Source organism: Trachemys scripta, chromosome 2 (assembly GCF_013100865.1).
Source record: "Trachemys scripta elegans isolate TJP31775 chromosome 2, CAS_Tse_1.0, whole genome shotgun sequence".
NCBI lineage: Eukaryota > Metazoa > Chordata > Testudines > Emydidae > Trachemys > Trachemys scripta.
In genome coordinates, this window is record NC_048299.1 from 22,089,911 (window position 1) to 22,095,910 (window position 6,000).

The 6,000-nt window shown below is 43.6% G+C and overlaps 1 pseudogene; it reads right to left on the bottom strand.

Moving 5' to 3' along the window:
- Window positions 1–1,624: 1,624 nt before the first annotated feature.
- Window positions 1,625–1,791, bottom strand: LOC117873986 (annotated as a pseudogene).
- Between the last annotated feature and the right edge of the window lie 4,209 nt (window positions 1,792–6,000).

A 6,000-nucleotide genomic window follows, 5' to 3' on the forward strand; every position in this document is an offset into this window, starting at 1 on the left:
TGCTTGGCGCTGTACAAACACAGTGCCCTCTCCAGCCCGCTCTTTTGTAGAAATTTTATGCTCAAGGTTAGGGCATCGGGTCACGTTCTTGTATGTCATTCACAACTCCTTTTCTTTCTCTCCTCTGTGACCTTTTTATGTCTAAAAATGCCTACAGTATGAATTAAACAAGCAAAACAAATTATTTTACATAATTTCTGGAAGGGTAACGAGCTATAATAAAGCCTTTTCTACATGGAGTTGTTCCAGAATAACTATTCTGGAATATCCCTAAATAACTATTTTTGGACATTCTTATTCCAGAGTAAGAGTGGTACCTTCATCCAAATTAATTTTCAAGTGTGGACAAGTCCTAATACTCACCTCTTTTATAATGCTCTTAAATTTCAAAGTGCTTTACAAAATAGTGAGTTAGTCTTCACACTGTGAGCTAAGTATTATCATCCCATTTTAAGGGAGTGAGGAACACTAAGTCTCATGTCCACAGGGGGAATCAATGTGTTGCAGTAGATCTCTTTTCTATGTTCCCCATGTTACCTGTGAGAAGATCATGTGCTTTACCTGGGAGCAGGGACAGAATGTTGAACCTAGAGGCGCTCCTGATCGTTTGGAATGACAGATGTGTAAGGACCTAGCTGGTGGCAACACTGCACACAGGTGCCAAGTAATTTACCCAAATTCAGCATCAGAGATAGAAATAATACACAGATGTCCTGAATTCCCTTTTTTTCTCTAACAACTTTCAGCACATTCTAATATGTTCATTTTGAATTACATTCTCCACAACCAAGAAATAAACAAGCAGTGAGTACACTTTCGTGAAAGCATATGTGTGTGTGTATATACACACTTATATATTCCATTGGTTGGGGATGGACCTAACCTCAATGCTGTTCTTGTTTTATTTAGGTTATAGTGTGTCCATGCTTATCCCTCACAAATCATGACTTTCATTTAATGAGTCTAGGGAAGCTAAAAGGAGGGATACTATGTGTAGACACTGTTAAAAGTGGTCGGGAAATCAGTTCTCTTATTATAAGGATGACAGTTAACAATGAAAATATAAAGATATAATACAAAGCAGTGCCTTTCTTCATTGCTCCATATTCATTAAACTGGGGGTTTCCAAACTTTTTCCCCTGAGGCCCACGTATGCAGCTGCAATAGGCACTACAGCCCGCTATTAACTCTTCTTGAGGAAAACTATTCATTTTAATTATTACATATATATATAAACTATAACACTGTAAATAAACAATGTACATATTTCCTTTTCACTTTAATGTAAACAATTGTGATGATAGAAATCCCTAGCAATATGCACTCAAAGAAATGCTTCAAGATCTCTTTGAAACCAGTTTTACTAAAATTACACTTTTAAAAAATGTTGAGAGCAAACTGTGGTGTTCAAATAGGGAAAACAGAGTTTTGTATAACACTGAACGAGCTTACAACATGAGTCACGTGGAGTTAAAGATTTACTAAGAGTTTGACTGGAGAATGCAGTTGCATGCACCAGCGCACTACCAGGGACGGTAGTTTGGGAATCCCTGCATTAAACTAGTTGCTGTATTATAACAAGCAGACTGAACATCCTCAGTTCTTTCTCTCTCTTTCTTCTTCCAAGGAGTTCCTGGAGACACTTTGTGGAAAGGAAGGAGCAAGCTGCTAGACCATCTTCTAGTTCCAAAAACCCATTTAATACGTAATCCCCAGCCAGAGATGCATCAGACATTAAACCGATAATAATAGATGCTGCACTTGATCTTAGTCAAAAGGCCAAGAAGTGATCATTCTCAGTTCAAAGCCTTGATTTACAAGAAGCACATTGGATCCAATCCTGCTCCCATTTAAGTCAGTAGCAGCAAAATCAAAGAATGTAGGAGCTCCTTTGAAAGAACAAAGAGTAAGCTTTAGAATGTGACTGTAGTAGGGAATTTTACAAAGATTCCCACCATACTACCACTAGTTCTGATGAACTGATATCAGCATTGGTGGGAGCTGTACAGTGGGGAAACACCAGAAGCCACCAATGCCATGTGTGCACTCCTGGACTCTGGGAGCCTAGATCTCCACTGGTGCTAGGGTTGCCAAGCCTCCAGGATTGGCCTGGAGTCTCCCAGAATCGGCATCGATCTCCCAGTGACTATTGAAAGCAATCCGGGAGATTTTAATAGGATATTTTAAGAAAATTATATTACATCATGTTGGGGGGAAAAATCTCCCAGAATAGCTTCAGTCAGATTTGGCAACCCTAACTAATGCTAACTCTAGTTCAGTTGAGGTAAGAGTAGAACCAGGGGGATATTTTTGTAAAATTGTTGACAAGGCTTTAGGCCATATCTATACTAGGAGCGCTTTGTCAGTATAGGTACGTTAGCAGCATAACACTCCAATTTGCAGCTTATTTTATACAGGCCAAATGGAGCCATCCTGAACAAAGCAAGCTAAACTGGCAAACACACAGTTGTGCCAGTATAACCGTATCTACACTAGAGGCTGTGTCAATCAGGAATCACTCCTCTTCACACCACTGACAGAGATAGCTACGCGAGCAGAAATATGTGCTGTAAACGTGATCTTAGTAGATGAATCCCTTAATTTCATTTGCTTCTATTTGTTTAGTCATCATATACTCTAATTTCTATTAACCATTCCCATGCCACTCCTTAGGGCAGTGCAAGACCAGAACCATCTATTCGGGTCCTTTTCAGCAGGCCCACTACTTTTACAGCATGACAACACACATGCCATTTAGGATGAAACAAGAGCATTTCCGCTGGATCTGTGCTATATAGGGTAATGTTTTTGTCTTCTGTGGAATGATTCCTGAGTAATACCAGCACAGACACACAGAATCCTACCTCTGATCTTTCTTGTTTCAGTCAAGTTAGGGCAGGGGTCGGCAACCTTTCAGAAGTGGTGTGCCGAGTCTTCATTTATTCATTCTAATTTAAGGTTTCAAGTGCCAGTAATACATTTTAATGTTTTTAGAAGGTCTCTTTCTCTAAGTCTATAATATATAACTAAACTATTGTTGTATGTAAAGTAAAGAAGGTTTTTAAAATGTTTAAGAAGCTTCATTTAAAATTAAAATAAAATGCAGAACCCCTGGACCCATGGCCAAGACCCAGGCAGTCTACCCACTGAAAATCAGCTCGTGTGCCGCCTTTGGCACGCATGCCATAGGTTGCCTAACCCTGCGTTAGGATCTAGCCAATGGAAACCAGCTAAAACTATATGCTCTAGGGTTCCTATGTGAAAATCCAAGTTCTGTTTATTTATTGTTTTGTGTGGGACACAGTATGCTGAAAGCATCAGAGCACTGCAGGAGTAGCTTTTTCATGTATTAATGAGGCAGCCAAAAGGGAGGAAATACAAAGCGTTGTAGTAATCCAGTTTCCCTCACTAAAGTGTATCTCAGAGTTGCACCTTTACTTCTTGAATCTTTCAGTTGATAAGTGGTGATTATTTTACTTGTTATCTGATTGTTGCAGAATATATACTAGCTGTGTTCTCCCGTTTTCCAAATTTTGCCTTTTATGACATTGCACAAAGGGACCTAATGGGAAACATTTGAACATTTGCAACATTTACAGCTAAAGTTCTCCTGGCATTTTCATTACAAATGCCATAAATCAGTCACTTAATAAGGAAAAATAATCACTCTAGGATTAAATTTATCCTATTCAAATTGAAGGATCTGAATAACTCACCGAAATAATTCCTGAGTGGGACTGCTCGTAGGAGAAGAGACTACTTACATAAGTAAGGATTTTTAGGCTCAGGGCCTAGACCCTGTGTACCAGATTTAAAGCAAATCAGATTGGATGTTGTCAACTTATTTAAATTTAAAACAAAAAGAAAGAAATTCACAGGATTTGATCCATTGTGGTCTACTCAATTAATTAATGCTTTAAGATTTTTAGATGAAAGGCACCACTCCTGATCTTTCATTGAAGTCAGAGGTAAAACTCCCATTGATTTCCATGGGAACAGAGGAAGATCCTAAATACAAAATATTAAGATTAATTAATACTGTCAGATTGGTATACCCTTTTTGTCAAATACATATATGTCTTTAAAAGCTCTTTTGACAGGATTCGCATGCCATACAGTACCTTATCTGTTCAAGAGAAGAGATGAATTTGTCCTTTATCTCTCAAGGCCCTGACAAGGTCCTGTAGTTTTAGAGTTATCTAACCTGAGTTAGCTATCCCAATGTAAAATCCTAGTGAAGACAAGGCATAGGTAGTTTTTAACCTCAGTGTCGGTAATTGAGGTATGACCCTGGTGGGGGTGGGGTAGGGTACAGTGATGACTTCAACTAGCCCCACTGAGTCTTGGGCCTGGTCTACAGTACGAAGTTAAGTCGATTTAAGCCACCCTGCTGTCGAGCTAGTTGTGCATGTGTCTACACTTACATTTATCTCCCCTCCATGTAAGCTGTCCATTACACTGATCTAATAACATCATCTCCCCAAGTGGCATTGAGCCATGGTCAAGGTCAGGGCCGGCTCCAGGGTTTTTGCCGCCCCAAGCGGAGTGAGGGACCCTCCGCTGAATTGCTGCCGAATAGCTGGATGTGCTGCCCCCCTCCGGAGTGGCTGCCGCAAGCACCTGCTTGCTAAGCTGGTGCCTGGAGCCAGCCCTGCTCAATGTATTGATGTTGACGCAGTGTGAATGTAGACATTGCCTTATCTATGTAGACCCCATCAGTCCTCCAGCAGCTGTACCACAATGCCCAACACTGACAATTGTGAACTTCACTTCCCAGAGGTCACAGAGACCAGAAGCCCCCTCACCATTTAAAACCCCATGAATTTTTGAAATGACTTTCCCTTATTGCACAGCTTGACAAGCACAACTAGCAGCTCTCCATTGTTGGGTGCAACTGCTCAACTGATCGTAGTGTGTAGGCACGTGAACCGCTGGATGGGGGAGGCTAGCCCCCATTCCCTCCCATTCCACCTGAGGCCCTGCCCCTTCCACCCCTACCCCAGAACCCAGAGTCCCCCCCACCATGGCCGCCAGCCCCCGCCCCAGGCTAGCTAGTACCCGCAGCCCCCCAGCCCCGGAGTGCTGGGAGGTAGAGCACACAGTGCCACCACAGCCCACCCTCCAGTGCCAGAGGGAGAGCGCGCAGTGCCATCGCAGCTTCCCCCCCCCCAGCCCCGGAGTGCTGGGAGGGAGAGCACGCAGTGCTGGTACAGCTCTGGGAAGATGGGCAGCATGTCCCCAGCCCCTGGAGCCCAGTGGCTCTGCTGAAGCAGGGCCCTGGGGGTGGAGTGTGGGCAGGGTCACCCCTGGCTGTTTGGGGAGGCCTGGCCTGCCCTACCCACCGCCCATGCCGCCTACACACTCCAGACGCACTCCAGCCTGGAGTAGACAGGAGATACTGGATCTTCTGGTCCTGTGGGGGGGAAGAGGCTGTGCAAGCACAGCTACGGACCAGCCATAGAAATGTGGCCATCTCTGAGCAGCTTGCACAGGGGATGCAGGAGAAGCGGGTATGACAGGGATCAGCAAAAGTGCTGCGCGAAAGTGAAGGAACTGTGGCAGGCATATCAGAAGACCAGAGAGAACAACAGTTGATCCAGCACCAAGCCATACACCTGTTGCTTTTACAAAGAGCTGCATGCCACACTTGGGGGAAACCCCACCATCACCACCCTGCACAACATCATAGTTACCCCCAAGGATCCCAAGTCACAGGCACCTGGTTTGAACAGTGAGATGGAAGTGGAGGAGGATGGGAGACATGTGACTAGGGAGACATGAAAAGCAGTTTGTTATATTCAGAGGGATGTCCTTTGAATCCTCCTGAGAGATCTCAGGAAACTTCCATGGAGGTACAGTGCAATCCTGTCCTGAAGGTTTCTAGGGAAAGTGTCCTTATTTCTTCCACAACGGTAGGACACTTTCCCACACCTGTCAGCAATAACTTCAGCAGGCACCATGCAGTAAACGGGCTAGCGGCATATGGGCCCAGGCAGCTTC